Consider the following 18,299-nt stretch of genomic DNA (forward strand, 5'->3'; position numbering starts at 1 on the left):
CTCTGCTCGTCACTGTGCGCATAACTGCACGCTCTATGCCAGACAAAAAGCTGTGGTTGGCTTTTTAAAGCCCACACACTAAATATCTCGCCAGGGCAGCGCATGCGCTGGCTCAGGCGAGACCTAAAAATTGTTTTAACTTTTAGACTTTAAAGTTTGTACGAAAAATGGGAAACATACCGACTAAAGATGATATTTCAAAGCTTTGTACTGGCAAAACAATAAAATACTGGTCCGGCCGGTATAAAATCGGCAATGTGACAGCCCTAATTCGGAGCCGGTTTCCTGGAGGATCAACCCTTCCTGTTCCCGCTCTCAGAGAATCTAGAGGAGCCATGGTTGTTTTAAGGTCGAGCCTAGAGCAGCGCAGGAGGTGAACTTTTGGAATTGGTTTCACTTTCCTGTTCCCTCTGGTCACTTTCACTTTCTTGCCTGTCTCGCTGTCACTTTCCTTTTCCCTCCACTCTTTTTTTAGACACGCGATACTTTAAACAAACAAAACAACATATGCAAGATAAGAGTGCTTTAAATGGGCCGGTACATGCATTTCTTTTATTTTGCAAGGGAGAGTACTTGCATTTCTCAAGAAAAACTGTATCGTTTTAATTGGAGAGTACCAGCACTTCTCAAAACAAGCAGGTACCCTGGTATAGCAGTTCTATTTTTCCATTTCAAGCATTGCCCATGGGCATGCACACCGATGTCTACTCGTGCACACGCTTTCCTTGAACACACACACTTTTCCTCAAGCTGGCTGTTCTTAATCCTGTAAACCACTCCCACGCGCGCACAGTGCTGTAGTGTAGTTCCTATATCTCCAATAGGCTCTGCGCATTGAAATAATATACCCTATAGTTTAGACGTAGGACTGAGGTCGACTAGGTATCTATCGAATATATTAAACTTAATAGTGAATGCCAGCTAGCTCAGAGGTCACTAGAAACTTTCTCAAATTCACAAGAAGGGATTAGTTTCTGACAACCGCATAAACATGACAACTTTGTTTCCCAAGAATAAGAATTGTATCTCTAGAGTTGCGGAAACAATAGATAAATATTTCACTCATTCAATCGTGCATGCTTTGTTTCAACAGAGGTGCAGAGAGAATAGAGAGACAGGCGTTTTCAATAAAAAGATTTATTGAACAGTCTTCTTTCTCATACAAGTAAAGTGAACTGCTACAATCGAAATGCAGACTGCAAAGCATAATGCGTACAGCCAGAACAATATTATAAAATAATACTGTTAGAGCATTGTATGATTTCCAAACCATATATAAATACATACATAAATAATAATGACTAAAAGTACTCAACTGGTGCTCCTAAAATATGCCTACCCTAATGTACCTAAACTAAGTCTAGTAGGAGGAAGAAGTCAGTGTGGTGTAGCATAGGTTTAGTTTTCTTTGCCAAGAATATATCCAAGATTTCTCCTAGGTTCTAATCAGCTCCATACCTTTAGTTTAGAATGAGGGAGGTCTGGTATCTCTTGTCTCGGGACTCGATTTCCCAAACCCCGCAAGGGGAGCTTGGAAACACTGGAGCTGGATTCTCGCCGAGAGAAATACAGCCTCTGAATCAGTGCGTCAGCTGGAGGCCCGGCTTCCTTCGGCACATGCTGTATCGGGCAAGTAGATAGTCGAACTGCTCCGAACCACCGTGTTTTGCTAAAGCAAGTGAAGGCATATTTATACCTTGAAGGTGCCTAGTTTGACGTAAAGTCAGGCATAATAACGTCAGTAAAGAACCCCAAGGGAATAGTAGTTCTTTATAAAGTAAATGAGTTCTTGGACAAATCAATATTCAAGCAAGGGGAGATCCCTGACTGCTTTAGCCGATTTTCCAAGAAATCGTTGTGAATTTTTGGTAAGGGTGGAAGTAGCCATGCCTGTATTTGGACTGCATGGGCTATGTCTAAATAAGGGAATGATTTTGTTGCCTATATTAGGGCAGTGTGAATTGTACCTATATAAGGGAATGAATCAGAAAAATTCACTCGGATCCTAAAACGCCATACAACAGTGCACTGGTATGTATTTCTATAATCATTTGTGCAGACAACACATGCAAAGCCAAGTGCATTTCAAGTTGTGTGTTTCAAGGACATTTTGATTGTAGCAACGGACAAATTCTTTACTTGCATATATTTATTCCAGTGGAAAGAACACGAAAGCACCGATTCGACAACAGTGTAACAGTTTCATATATGACAACGTGTCTGTTTGTGCCAAAGCAAACGTGCGAGTTGGGATTCCAACCCCCTTTCTTAATTAAATCTCCCTAATCCATATGTAAACTAAACACAAAGCAGGGTTTTTTACGTTTCTAGTGCTATGTGTACCTTTAATACCAACCCAGTTTCCTTGCATGGAACCCACGCTATACAAATACAACACGGGCACTCCATCTCGGATAACTTACAAATCCATTTGAAACCAGTTTGTGCTGGTATCTGGCCTAGTTCCAGGAACCGGAGGACAGGGGAGGGAGGGTTGCCCTCAGTCAATGGCTGCCCAGCACAAAAGGGAACACGCAAACCTGCCCTTGCTCCTGCCGTCCACAGACAGGGTTGGTGTATACTCGGAGGTTATGTAGTTTATTGGCCAACCTGCGCTGTCTAAACCGAGGGGCCTCTGTTTTCATAATTCCGGCTTTCCTACTCAACAGTGTGATCATGGACTGAAAGTTCTATCTACTACAGCATTTGTTTCCTTTTGGCAGAAAATGGGGACCACTTTCAGATTGGTGTTCTATGCTGTCCCAGGATGTTCGCTTTGTCCTTCTTTTAAAAAGCGGCCCTCCTGCATGCCAAAAAAGCGATGAAAGCGACTCTCCCCGATATTAAAGTATTGAAATTTTCTTAGGTGGTAGGACTGTGCGTTTAGTTTTAAGTTGATACATGGCCTGTCTGTGTTTGTAAATAAACTGATGGACTTTAAGTGGGATGAAAAAACTGGGGTGTCTAGAGTCAGAGAGCATGTGCTGCTCTGCGAGACATGCTATATTCTGTGAGGTTTGAACACGCCAACTTAGCTAACAAACATTGGCAAAACCAATAGCTCTAGCTAAACACTTATAAAGCTCCAAAGGCGAGACCTATTGGCTATGCCATTGCTCGTTTCTTTAGATGGTGATAGGAGTTTTTGGTTCGATCTAGAAAAAAGACAAGAATGCATATCAGATTGAGGGACTTTCACTGGTATTGGTATACTTACTTTGTAATCTACCCCCTTTTTCTTTTACTAGCTAACATCGATTTTTTTTTCTTTTCATGAAACTTCCTGATGCAGGCTGCTTGTGTTCAAACGAATGATTGCAGATGATGTGTGATCATGGTTCACGGAAAATGGTTAAAAAATGTTTTTGCTCTGGAGCAAGTGGTCTCTTGTTTTTGAGGGATTCCTTACCAGTTGGGAACTTATGGATATCAGGGACTACCACAGGCTTCCCTTTTGGTATTCTTATATGTATGGGCTCAGATCCTAAATGCAGTAATGGGAACATAGCCAAACTTGTTACTAGTTGTTTTTCTGTTTTTTTCCCACTCTTCCCCCTACATCTTCAGCCGCAAATTGGAGGCTGTTAGAGTCACAACAGTTGGAAAAGGGCTCAACTCTATTATGCACCAGGGCTTTAAGGGTACATGTCACTTTTTCAAACCTGTGAGAAATTGGAATAAAAAAGGAATAATCACAACCTTTGTCAGGATGAACCCCTAAAGTCGCCTGTCACCTTGCATCGCCGAAGGAGAACAAAGGACCCTTCTCCTGCTAGAACTGCAGGCACACCTTCGACTGACCACTTACTTGAACGACCCATAGACCTCCATAGCCCCCTATGTTCTAGCATCCACAGATTTGCATCGTACTCTGAGACCTCGACTTCCACTTGGACAACCCTAGTGACCAGTACACCTCGTCCCTTTTGGAGAACCTCGCCAACATCGGACTTAAGCAGTTAGTCACTTCACCAACCCACACAGCCGGACACACGCTTGTTCCTGTCTACTTCACCAGCGGGAACATCACTTACAGACACACCACTGAATTCATCTGGACCGATCCCCACTGCATGTATTTTGCCACTCTCACTGCCCCCGTGTAGAGATTTTGAATAAAATTGAAGATAAATCCAAAGATTTGAAGAATGATTGATTTAATCAGGACAAGCACAGTACTTCAGGATGCAGATCTTCAGGCAGAATGCTCAGAATACCATTACAGAGACAGTTCAAAACAGAATTCTCAACTGAGGAGCATGTGCCATAATCAAAAGTATACAGGTTATTAAAGGGGAAATGTACAAAGGAAAGAAAGAATAACTTAAAAGGGAAATGGCAATTATACAGAAAGGAGTATGACAATGCAACACATTTCTCCCCTAAGGAAAACTAAGTACAATTATTAACACATTTAGTAACACGCCTGACATTCCATACCTTACCATCCTGCGTGACAATACTATTTTGATTGACCTTAACAATTTTGATAGGTTTGCCAAATGTATGTTCTTCTTTGGAAACATACCCAGGTTTCCTAATTCTCCCCCATTCACCAACCATAAAGGAAGGTACTTTAACTTTCATACGATTTGTTTTGTTTGACTTTCACTTTTCGGGCAATATCACCGATCAAAACCTCCGACTGACGAACATCCTTGGCTTTTTTGAACCACCATAGGCACAATTTGCCACCAGGATCCCTGCCTCTCAACAAACGGAAAGGTGAAACTCAGTAGTAGCATGGGGTGTAATCCTATACAACCAAAGTTTCTCTCTTAACTTCTCTTTCCATTGAACACCAAAACTTCTCGCCCACAAAATGTCTTGTTTGAGCACCCTCTTATATCTCTCCACCTGACCATTGCCTTGTGGCTCATACAACGCCGTGGTGATGTGCCATATGTTGTAGAACTTCAAAAACTCCAACATATCAATTGACTTAAACTGCACTCCATTATCCGTAAAAAGTACTTCTGGGTAACCTTCTCTTCCAAAAATCTCTTTTAAAAACAATATTACGCTCTCGGTAGTGGGATGGGGTACAAACTTGACTTCCGGCCATTTAGAATGATAATCCACAGCCACAATAGCAAATCTACACTCTTGCGATAGAAAATTGAACGGACCTGCTATATCAAGACCCACTTTTTGCCATGGTTGATCCGGCCACTTCCCAGGAATCAAAGGAGCAGGATCACATTTACACATTTTGTCACTCCTGATGCAATTTGAACACACTCTAACAACTCTGTCCACAAACCTATCTACACCAGGCCACCAACATTCCGAGCTGATCAATCTCTTCATGGACGACATCCCTAAATGACTTTAATGGCTCATAGATAACATGACATTACGAATGGAAGATGGCAGAATACACTTTCCTTCTCTGAAAATCAAATCTCCTTCCATGACCAGTTCACCAGACACATTCCAATAAGGAACAACATCAACAGGAATATCACTCTTAGAAGGCCAACCTGTTCTAATATAGTCCAAAACTTTACTTAGTACTTCATCCTCACTCATACTCTTCCTCCACATTTCTTCAGAAATGAAACTAAACTTTTCTGAAATGATTTCTGCAATACTAGCAACTACTTCCTCCTCTTCACATTGAACTTCAGCTGAGTATGGAAGTGTGGACAAATAGTCAGCTGTCACATTAATTTTCCCTGGAACATATTTAATATCAAAACTGTACTCTTGTAAACTTGACATGAGTCTGGCAATACGAGCAGTGGCTCTAAGAACACCACCAGGAGATAAGATAGAAACTAAAGGTTTATGATCAGTTCTTTTCATTAATCTTGCTCCCCAAATATAATTGCGAAAATGTTCGACTTCCCAAAACACATGCCAGCAACTCCCTCTCAATTACTGCATAACCTCTCTCGGTGTTACTGAGAGTGCGGGAAGCGAATGCAACATGCCATTCCTCGTTTCCGGCACATTGAGACAAAACACATGCATACAGGCTAACAACAACAATAAGCACACACAACCTATTGATACAATATGGTTTAAGAGTTGGTGCAGCTACCATTTCAGCTTTTATGTTGTCAAAAGCCTCCTGTTGTCTATTTCTCCAAACAAACACAACATTTTTTCTTGATAGTTCTCTTAACGGTTCCATCTTTGTAGCAAAATCCTTGATACATTTACTGTAGTACTCACAGAGTCTGGAAAACGATAACAATTTGTCCTTACAATCTGGAGCAGCGCCTTCAAAATTGCATCCACCTGTGACTTTTTGGGCGACACACCATCTTTGGATACAGTATGTCCCAAATACTCCACAGAATCATGATATAATTTGCATTTCTTGTTTTTGATAGTGAGCCCATATTCATTCAAAACCGTACACACATTTTTGAGGTGTCCTGTGTGAATTTCTACGTTTTTGGAGAAAATCAGGATATCATCCTGGAAACACTTGACATAACTTTGCATATCTTTAAAAATGTGGCACGTGGAGCATTGGAAGACTGATGCTGCTGATGCAAGTCCGAATGGCATCCTCTTAAATTGGAAAAGACTCTGGGGTGTAATAAAGGCTGTTAAATGTCTTGACTCTTCTGCCAACTCCACTTGGTGATACGCTGATCTAAGATCAAACGTGGAGAACACCGTAGCTTCCACCAACATACTTACCACTTCATTTATATCCGGTAGTTGGTGACAATCAATAAGGATATTGGCATTCAGGGCCCTCAAATCAATGCACAATCTCAAAGATTTATCCGGTTTTCGTGCGAGGTCCACCGGAGATACCCATTCCGAGGATTCTATTTCCTCAATAATGTCACAATTTAACATTTCTTTCAACGCATCACCCAACTCCTCCCTGACATTAACAGGAACATTCTTAATTTCTGTTTCACTGGTAGAGCACCTTGTTTAAGTTTGATAGCATGGGTAAACCCTTTCAATTTTTCAAGCTTCTCAGAAAAAACTCCAGGAAATTCTTTAGCTAAATCCATCTTTCCCAAATCTTCCTCTACCACCGTTACTGGATCTCTCTTGCGAGGATTTAATATAATCTTCAACTTCCACTGGTCTCTCCAACCCAAAACGTTAATCCCTTTTAGCGACATATAATTTGATATGCACAGACCTTCCCTTAAATTGAACTAAAGAAGCAACGTATCCTATAAAATCAATGGTAGACCCATCAAATCCTTGGGCAACAATGTCTGGAGGACACAAATTTTTAGTAGATTTGCGAGCACTGTATTTTTCATTGAAGTACTTCTCTGTCACAATGGTCCAAGGGGAACCGGAATCAGCCATAAGTTCAAGATCTTCATCCAAGAATCTGACCAAACACGAAACAGGAGAGTTCAGCGTCTCACTCTCAACTACACTTATGTTTACTAATGAAACTACCATCCCTCTTGCCCTAATTGAATTATTACAAGATGAATGCTCACATTTCACACAAGTAACTTCACTGATAGGATCCATCCATACACAAGACACTTCACTATTCTTATTATTACTCCTGCTCTTGTCACCCATCTTTTTTCTATCATCCCTAAAAGCTTTAGAGAAATGACCTATCCCCCCACATTTGTTGCACTCTTTTCCTATTGCAGGACAGAATTTAAAAGAGACTACATGGTTATTGCTCCCGCACCTGTAGCATAAAACACTTCTACTACCTATTCTACCTGTTTGAGAATTTTTAGTTACATTATTCATAGCACACACTTCATCACAAACCTTATCACTCTTCTCACCCTTCATCCCAACATCTTGTATGGTTTCATCCATTTGTCGGATTGCTCAAACGCTTTTGCGGTAGAAATAGTATCATTCAAACTAGGATTACCCAATATCCACAACTGTTCTTGAGGTTTTTTTACTCCTCACATTGACAATAATCTGATCTCTAATCATTTCATCTTTTATAGCTCCAAAGTTACATGAGACAACAAGTGACCTTGGTGCAGTCAAAAATCATCAAAGGATTCAGTCTCTCTCTGTGCCCTTGTGTAAAACTTATATCGGTTGAGGGCTATGCTAGTTGTAGGTTTGAATCCTAGTCTCTACACGTAACATAGCCTTATCAAATACACCAAAATCCCCTGGAACTGTGGGAAGAGTTCTAAACACTGCCTCTCCCTCTGAACCCAAACAGTAAAGAAAGATATTTTTTTTCCTTTCATACCCCATTCTCTCACCATCAATAGCCTTTAAATAAGTCACGAACTCCTCTTTCCACCTGGTCCAGGGTATAGGGGGATCACCCTTACATTGAAGAAACTTGGTGGGAGGATAAAATTGCATCTTGTTCTCAAAAAGATCACGTAACTACCCACATATAACTAATTACTAACAGTATAAATCGATTTTAAATACAGAACTACCACATACAGAAAACTAGTAATGCACAATATCCAAATATAATATTAAGTTACAATCCTTTGTTGATGTGCAGATTAACATCAAATCCAAATACAATGAACTTATCTCCAGAGAGCTGTGCACATCAGCGTATGTGCAAATACATGAACTTATTCCCTCAGAGCGGTGCACATCAGCATTTGTGCAAATACATGGGCTTATTCCCTCAGAGCTGTGCACATCAGCGTCGCGTGCACCCAAATGTAAACAATTAAATTAAAGCGTCGATGTTAAATACTTTGATATTTAGTTTAAATTCCGATGGAAAATCTGGGACATCGCGGCATAAACTGGGGTTAATCTTTAAAGCAGTATCAATATTTGGACTGTAACGTTCCTTTTCTTAGATCCCGACTGTAAAATGGCCGTGGATGACGCAATGACGTCACGTCAGTCCGTCAGCGTCAGCACAAGGAACGGTGAATACTTGGAATCCCTCAGAAGAGCGATGATGACGAAGATGGAACACCTCGCGTTGCCAGGACACTACAGGCTTCCGATGAGGTAGGCGCTTGTGTGCAATAATTCACGCGTAGCACGTTTTGAAATTTGAAAGATGCTGCAGGCAAATAAAGAGTGAAATAACTCAAAATTCTTCACCAGAAGTCCCAGATGAACCAGATTTTCACGAAGATGAACAGTTGTGCATTGCGAGACATGCACACTCGCGCAAATAAGCACGATCTTAACTTTGAGTGTAGTCAAAGGTGAGCTCCATAAACATTTAAAAAAATCTCCAAGTAATCCAAGAATCTGCGTACAAAGTTCAGGTTTTCAGCAGATAGATTGAGGAGATAAATAGGTCCAAACTCTCTCCACCAATTGAATTATCATCCTCGTCGCCAATTTCGTAGAGATTTTGAATAAAATTGAAGATAAATCCAAAGATTTGAAGAATGATTTAATCAGGATAAGCACAGTACTTCAGGCTGCAGATCTTCAGGCAGAATGCTCAGAATGCCATTACAGAAACAGTTCACAACACAATTCTCAACTGAGCAGAATGTGCCATAATCGAAAGTATACAGGTTATTAAAGGGGAAATGTACAAAGGAAAGAAAAAATAACTTAAAGGGGAAATGGCAATTATAAAGAAAGGAGTATGACAATGCAACACCCCGTCTTATCTAGAACAAGGCCACCAAAGAACTTCTCGTCGACTTCCTCAGCACGACCATTCGGCCAACACCAACAGACACCTACACCGCAGCAGAGCAACCTTCACAATTGGATCTTCAATGGCGCGGACACTCTGGCACCCCTCAAGAAGACACCAGGCAAGCAACACTTCAAGAAAGCCAGCTGGTTCACTCCCGCCCTCCTCAAGTCCAAGCGCACCTGTAGACTACTCGAGAAGAGATGGCGGAACAACTAAACTCCGGAAACCCATGCAACCTTCAAAACCACCGTCAACAAACACCACTTCTCCTCAATACCACACAGAAAACGGCCCTCCAAGACAGAATCAATGCAGACGCACTCAAAAGCAAAAAACTCTTTGCCCTTGTCAAGGAGTTTGCCAGGCACAAAAGCGAGACCACAGACGTCTCACCCTCCCAAGACTTCTGCAACTAACTCGGCACCTTCTTCCACCAAAAGATCAGGCAGACCTACACTCCCTCCTCGACCGGGATGAAACCACAGCCCTCATCCTACTGCACCACTCGGCCACCTTTGACACGTCTCCTACTGCTCCCTAATCACGAGACTCCACGATGCTGGCATCCTCGACAAGGCACTGGACTGGATCCACTCCTTCCTCACTGGCCGAACACTGCCCTTTCCTCTCGGAACCTACAGAGATCAGCTGCGGAGTGCCCCAGGCTCTTCCCTAAGCTCCACCCTCTTCAATGTCTATATGGCCCCCTCACAGCCATTGTCAAAAGCCACTGACTAAACATCATCTCCTATACCAACAATACCCAGCTGGTCTTCTCCCTCACCAATAAACCCACAGCCTTCAGAATAAACTTTCGCATTGGAATGAAGGCTGTTGCTACCTGGATGTAATACAGCTGCTTCATGAGAAACTCTGGCAAGACCGAAGAACTCATCCTGGGACTTGCCCCCTCAGCCTAGCATGACTCTTGGTGGCCCTCTGCACTAGGAACCCCTCCCACTCCTACGGACTATGCATGTAACCTCAGCATCATACTGGACTCCTCGCTCACAATGAACCACCAAATCAATGCAGTATCTTCATCCTGCTTCCACACGCTCCGCCTGCTTCGAAAGACTTTCAGATGGATCCCTGCAGAGTCCAGAACGTCAAACAAAAGCTCCGCAATTTGGGATTGCACTATGGGCTCCTCTTTCCGGCCCGCCTCAGAGTAATTTTCCTGGGCAAGACGATCTTCTTTGACACCCCGCAGGCGGCCTGGACTTGCCTCACGGAGGAGCGACCTCTTCGGACCAGGCCTGCCTCCTCTCCTGCCTCGTCAGACCCTCCACGGACACAACCGTCTCCTCCCAAGCCACAGCAGAGGCACACTCGGTCCCGTAGGAGAGAAGACCGGTAGGGAGGACTGTCACGATCGCCGGGCGCTGAGTCTCAGTTGCTGATCTCCTCTGAGGCCCCTCCGGTTCCTGACAACCACAGCCGAGCCAGTTCACTCATATATTTAAACCACGGTCATGACCCATCTGCGACAATTCGTCCTGCCCTCTAGGACTCTGACCTATCTGGGAGTCCCGTGCTCCGGGGGTCTGGTGATGATGTAGGACTCTGACTAAGGGGTTCCATGGAGGAGGAACTAGAGCAGAGCTGTTGGGGCATTTTATATTAGTCAACAGCTGGTGACACTATGATATCCGTCTATATGGAGGGGTCCATCATTGCCATGAACTGCCCTGCTAAACGTTTTAGCTTAGCTCTTTGTTATTGTTTTTTGGGCGCCAGATGCTTCAGGTTTAGAAGTATAGGGTAGGGGGTACCGGGAGGGGTTTGAGGGGGGGGGGGGTGCATTGCCCTCCAAACTCTTTTGTTTTCGCTTCGTTTGAGCCACTGTTTTATGTTGTTGATGACAGCCAACCACTTCCGTACTCCATCATTACCAGCAGACGGCATATCACCCCGCATATAACTGTTGAGTAGTCACGAGAGTCACTCCAGTCATTTCCTCCTGACGCCGCAAACTCCCAACTCCCTCAAGGATCAACCAACACAATCAGGATGGGAACTCTGACTATGTCAACTACTCCCTAAGGGAAAGGGGAAGTGGAGAGTGAAACAAACAACAACAACAAACACTGGTTCCAGCTGCTGTTTCTCTTGAAAGTGTTCCAGGCCGTAGTTTTGTAATCACGCAATCCAGGTCTCACGTAATCCTATAGTACAGTACACTTAATCAAAAACTCTGCTTCTTAATCAAAATTGTCTTCTAAAAATATTACATCACTTCAAGAATACTGACCATTAGAATTAATGGCCCTTGTTCACACTTTACTGACTCAGAAGTCAAGTGCAGCCAATACACTTTAAACTGCCTCCTTAAAACAAAGTTGAGATAATTTAATACTGTACTTTAAAAACTTGGGGATTAGTATGTTAATTAGTTAGATTAAGTTTCATTTAAAAACTCATGCACATGCTCATACCTGAAAATCCCAGTTTGTTTTCTGTTCAAGGGGGTTCTGAAATTAAGGAAGAAAAAAGAACAATGCCAGCAACCTACACTGTTGATTATTTGCTAAAGAATACTAGTCTATTTAAACCCCAGAAAATACAATTTAACCAATAGCAAACTTTGACTATTGAGTGTATACCCAACTACTCAGTTGTATTCAAAGTCACAATAATATTCAATGAGAGACCGAATTGCTTTGGCCAAGACTTGTTTAAGTTTCTCAAGTTGTCTTGACACAATTGGTAATAGTCAATGAAACCTGGATTATTAATGCAAGGCTTTTTGTTTCAGCGCGATTCCAAGAAAAACTATATACATTTGTCCTTCTTTAAATTAAATCTTACTGTCCCTTTTCGCTTTTCAGTTTTGTTCGATGAAGAAGACGTGTCTCCGGTCTGCCTTTCGTCGAGGGAGACGTGTCGTCATCAGCCTTCGTCGCTCTTCAGGAAATCCTCAAGTCTTCACCCAGACGGACGAAAATCAGGTAAGGATCGTGAAACAGGAACTCGAAGACGGGTTTTGGAAACAGGGATTAGATGACGGATTACGGTTGGCAAAAGTCGAAATGAAGGGAAAGGGGCCTATTACAAGGTCAGAATCTAGATTGGAGCTGCAGGACTGAAGCGCTCGTCGTAACGTCAACAAGAGACGAAGCGCTGAGGTGTTACCGAGTGTTCTTTAAGTAGACTCCCCTCACGGCAGTTCTAACATTCTAATAAACTGCACGTGGAAGCCTCTTAAAATGCCCACACGATAAATTAAAAAAAACTTAGTTACAAAGATTGCTTCATGACAACAAACCAACAAGCATTGGTTAAGGCAATTAAATAATAAAATTGCCTTTAAACATAAATCTGTTCCAATAAAAGTCTAAATACAGTAAGGTAACAATTTACTGACCATAATGAATAACTGGAAAATTGAACAGAACCAAGGTATCACAGGATTAGGTGGGAAGACCAGTTGCGATGGGAGCACCCACAATAACACACCTTTCTATCCCACCCAGGATGTACCACCTCCCTGGGATCCGGGCTCCTTTGGTCCTCCGTGTCCACATATAAGTTACTACCCAGATGCACATTCACTGTAGACCCCTCCATGTTCTGTCGTGGAATGTGAATGGTCTGCTGGACCGCATCAAACTCACAACGGTCCCCAAGTACGCCCAACGCCACGTACCTGATGTCCTTCTCCTTCAGGAGACTCACCTCCTGGGAACCCACTTCCCCTTTCTCGCCAGACTCCGTTTTGATAGGGTGTGGCACTCCGGCTTCACACGTGGCTCCGAGGGGTGGCCATACTAACTCGGGGAGGTCTTCCCTTCACCCCTATGCACGTGATGACCAACGCACCGGGTCCCTACGTGGCTGTGTCCGGTAGGCTCGAGGGCCTGGTCCTGAACCTGTTATCAGCGTACATACCTCCCACCACACTTCCCTCTAATCTCCATCGCTTTACAGCAGTAAACTCCTCCCTCCCACAGGGCCAAACAATAAATGGGGGAGACATTAATGCAGTTATGCAAACTGTCACTCGACACAACCAGTGACCCATCCTTGTCATGCCTATCCTGCTCTAAACAGCTATCAGATTGGTCCGCTGTCCTTGGTCTCTGCGACGCCTGGAGGATTTGGATCCCCCGGGGGACACAATACACTCACACTTCAGAGGCTCACCACACCCACTCCCAAATCAATTTGATCCTCCTGCCGGTCACCAACAGGTCTCCAGCGTCTCCAATCTCCCCCGTGGAATCTCGGACCATTCTGTCATTTCCTTACATCTGGGAGGCACCACTGTTGGTAAGCACACAGTCTGGCGACTGAACATGTGGTTCTTGCAAGACTCAGAGATTAAGGACGTGCTTGGTGCGGAGTTGAGGCACTGCTTTCTCATTAACCGCGGTTCGGTCCCTTCTCCGGGGACACTATGGGAGGCCGGTAAGGCTACCCTGCGCTGCGTAGCTAGACGCTTGATACACACAAAGCGGGAGGCGCAGGCAGATCACCTGACCCAGCTGGAGGCACAAGCCACGCGGCTGGAATGGCCCTCTCAGACACAGATGACTCTCACCCTGCCAGACAGCTTGCAGCGCTCCGGGACGAGATCCGCCATATCTCCCTGGACTCTGCTAAGATGCTGTGGCGCTCTTCTGTTGCCTGTGTAAACGGGTGGGGTGACAAGAATGGGAAATTTCTCCACAACCTGGTCTCCTACCCTAAGGCTAACAGAATTATCCCTGAAATCCGGGACGCTGCTGGAACACATCACCACACATCGCGGGCCATTGCCCAGGATTTCACGTACTACTACGCCCTGCTTTATTCAGGCCGTCCGCCTGGGGCTTCTCTGGTTGATCTGCTGGACCGAGCGGAGGTCTGGCTGCCCTGCCTAGCTCAGGCTGAATCGAAGGGCCTTGACCTCCCCTTTACTCCAGAAGAGATACACGGGGCTATTTCCCTACTACACTCCGGGAAGACACCAGGACCAGATGGTTTCCCGCAAGAGTACTATACAGCATACCGAGACATATTGGTGCCCCACCTGGTCGACCTCTTCCACCATGTAATAGAGAAGGGCTCCTTTCCCTCTGAGACTGATGTGGCCACCATAGTAGTCATCATGAAGACCCAGCCACCTTCTCACTCCTGTGCGGACTACCGTCTGATTTCTTTAATTAATACTGAAATGAAAATCTTTGCCACTACCCTGGCCCAGCATCTCCGACCCCAGCTACACACATTGATCCACCCAGACCAGTGTAGCTTCATGCCAGCGCGCGATACTCGGCACTGCATACAGCGTCTCCACCTTGCCCTGGCCATCCGCCACCCTCCTCACACTGTACCTGGCCCTGCTGCTCATTGATTTTGAGAAGGCCTTCGACACAGTTGACCGGGGCTACTTAGAGGACCAAAGCCAGAGTCCTTACCAACGGGACCTTCTCAGAGGCGTTTCTAATCCGAAGAGGCACGCGCCAGGGGTGCCCTCTCTCGCCCCTCTTATTTGCTCTCGCGATAGAGCCCCTGGCCTGCCTCTTATTTGATGACCTCCAAATTCAAGGGTGGTCCTGGGACCCCCACCAGGTAGATAAAATCGCCCTGTACACGGACAACGTCCTTCTTTTCTTAGCCGACCCAGAGACCTTCAGCCCGCGTTGTCTGATGGTGCTCCAGGACTGCGAGAAAGTCTCAGGTCTGCGACTCAACCCGACGAAGTCCACTCTGATCCCTCTCCATCCCTCCAGGGCTTGCTTTGATTGGCAATCCAATATCCCTTTATGGAGACAATCGTTTAAGTATCTAGGGATCTGGGGGACTCTGCTCCCGGAGCTGGAATGGGCCCTTAATATTACACCCCTGGTCGCGAAAGCCAAAAAGGTCCTGAAGCATTGGCAATCCCTTCCCCTTAACCCCTTTGGAAGAGGGGCACTTTTTAAAATTATGAGCCTCCTCCGCTTCCTTTACATTCTTCAAAACACCAAAGTTCACCTTTCAGGTAGTTGGTTCCGAGACTTTGATGGGGTAATTACTAGGTTTCTCTGGGGGGGGGTGGGAGCCTTGTATAGCCATGGCTCGTTGCCAGATCCCTCTCTTTGATGGGGGTATGGGCATGACTGATCTTCATCTTTACTATCTGGCCACCAAACTCATAGTGGTCCACGACTGGTTCACTGGAGGCTGGTCCGACCCGGCCTACCGGACTGTGCTGCGCATTATGGACTTCCTGCATATCCAAACCTACTTGTATGGGGCCCCCATTCCACAAACGCTCCCCCCAATCAGCAGAGCAGTTTTAGTGGCCTTGCACTCTGCCCTGCACTATCCGGGCTGGGACAAGAGACTTACCCAACTTACAAATCTGTGGCACGGCACATGGCTGCGTGAAACATCGACCCTTGAGGGTTTCCGGCAGTGGGATCAGGTCGGGATCTCGCTCCTTGGAGACATCTGGGTGGGAGACCACATCAGGGCTTTCCCTGGTCTGCAGCAGCGTCACTCCCTTCACATTACCCAGTTTTACAAATATCTACAACTTGGCCAAGCCCTTAATACACATATTCCATCAGGCACCTCGCTTCCTGAGTTCAGCCCGCTGGAAGCCCAGGTCATGATGGGTAACCTAGGCAGAAGAAGAGTGTCACGGATATATCGCTCCCTCAGTGAACAATGGTCCTACCACACTAGACTCGCTGCGCACCCGCTGGGATGGATGGATGGCTGGCTCCCCTTGAAGAGGCAGACTGGCGTGATGTACAGCGGTAAGGTGTGGACGGTGGCAGGGTCTCCCCTGACCCGCTTAGACGCCAGCAAGCTCTGCAGTAAGCAAGAAAGACTCAGTGGAAGGGTTTGCGCAGCACAATTTACATTTCTTATGTAATTTTAAAAACTGATGACATTTTAAAAACGTGTATGATAAATTGAATATATTGCATCCACTCACTCGCACGGATCTTGTAGGGAAGTCGGGGCTCAATTACCAGCCTGCACGCCTCGGTCCTACTCGGTGATTGCTACCGTTGAGCGGAGGGCGGACAGGCAGAGCCAGACACTTCCGCATCACGAGCGGTTAGCGCTCTAGCTTTCCCAGCTGCGAGGGCTACATAGCCCTCTCGTCGCTTCGAGCGTGCAGTGGTCGCGCGCAGGGGTGCGCCTCAGAACGCGCCGAAGACAAGCCCAAGAGAAGCCCGTCTGCGCCCGTCCGCGACTGGACGGGGCTAGTGGCTATGGCTTTTACATCTGCTCATCCAGCTTGCCATGCTACATCTCGGGTAAGCTATTCATCATTGGACCTACTAGGTTTATGGACGCCTCTCCAGGTGGGGTGTTCAGGAGAATAGGGAATACCCCCGGAGGGCCCCTTTTCTTGCCGTAAATGTCATTTTCAGGCGCTACACGACAGACTACCGGATGATTGCCTTGAAGCTCACGCTAGGGGGTCAGGATTACATTCGAACTTAGGGGGTAGGAATCTCTTGTGCAATATTAGATCCTTGCCTAAGCATTATAGTGAAGTTTGGGATCTGGTTTCGTCTCTGCAACCAGACCTCTGTTTTTTTACCGAAACATGGTTAAAACCCCACTCGGTCCCAGCTATTACCTTAGGGATTCCAGAGGGCTACAAAATAGTTAGGCTAGATCGCCCAGTTAAAACTGGGGGAGGTATAGCGATAGTCTATAAAGGCGACCTGTTGATCTCAATTTTAGAGGAATGTAGTACTTCTGATTTAGAAATGTTGATCTTTAAAGTCTGCATTTCCACTAAGATCAGTCATAAAGGGGCACTAGCCTATCGCCCCCCTGGCCCCTGTGCCAATTTCTCTATTTTACTGCTGGAGGATTTAGCCAGACATGTTAACTCTGAGAGTGAATTTATTCTCCTGGGAGATTTTAATGTACATAGCGAATTGAAGGAATGTGTGGAGGCACAGTCCTTATTGACTGATCTTTCTTTACTTGGCCTTACACAGATGAATATTGGTCCCACACATCAGGCAGGGCATACCTTAGACCTCATCTTTTCCAACAAACCCAATACCATCAAATGTTACCCCCCACACAAGTAAACTGGACAGACCATCTTGTCATGGAATTCCATACAACATATTTAGGCAAAGCCCCCGTTCAGACACAAGTCTTGCCCAGCAGACAGAGGCAATGGCATAAGGTAACCTCGGAAGCCTTTCAGGAGAGGTTTGTTGAGCCCCCTGTTAGCTCTTCAGAGGGAGTGGAAACGGCCTTAGCCAATCTCAATCAAGCCATCCTTACTGCTGTGGACACTATTGCCCCTATGAAAGTGTTCAAACCACGTCCAGCACACAAACAGGAAGTCTGGTTTTCTGAACATCTAAGATCTCTTAAACAAGCTGCCAGAAAGCTGGAGAAGATGTGGAGAACAACCCACAGTTTCCAGTTACCATAAAGATATCCGACGTGCACGAAAAATTCACATTGGGTCCCTACTTTCAGCTGCGGGCAATACCCCTAGGGTTTTGTATCAAATCATGCAGTCCTTTGTTAAACCAGTTGCGTGCGAAACTCCCGAACTATCTTCGCAGCAGCTGTGTGATGATGTCTCACAGTTTTTTACTAATAAAATTGACAGGATACATGATCACATCACCAAAGTGAATCGTCTTCCATAGGAGGGGCACTTCTGCCCCTGGATGAGGAAGTAGAACCTTGCTCTATCACCCTTAGTGTATTCCCCCCTATTTCTCTGGTAGACGTTGAATGCTCTATAACCAGATTAAGAGTG

General features: G+C 45.1%; 1 long non-coding RNA gene across 1 annotated transcript in view; it reads left to right on the plus strand.

Annotated features, from left to right (window-relative positions):
• LOC144753908 (uncharacterized) overlaps window positions 1–18,299 on the plus strand; it is a 115,864-nt gene that overhangs the window by 3,778 nt on the left and 93,787 nt on the right. The window contains exon 2 of the long non-coding RNA XR_013594595.1: window positions 12,403–12,522. This is a non-coding gene — a long non-coding RNA (uncharacterized LOC144753908). The remainder of the gene's footprint in view (window positions 1–12,402; window positions 12,523–18,299) is intronic.

Source organism: Lissotriton helveticus, chromosome 5_1 (assembly GCF_964261635.1).
Source record: "Lissotriton helveticus chromosome 5_1, aLisHel1.1, whole genome shotgun sequence".
NCBI lineage: Eukaryota > Metazoa > Chordata > Amphibia > Caudata > Salamandridae > Lissotriton > Lissotriton helveticus.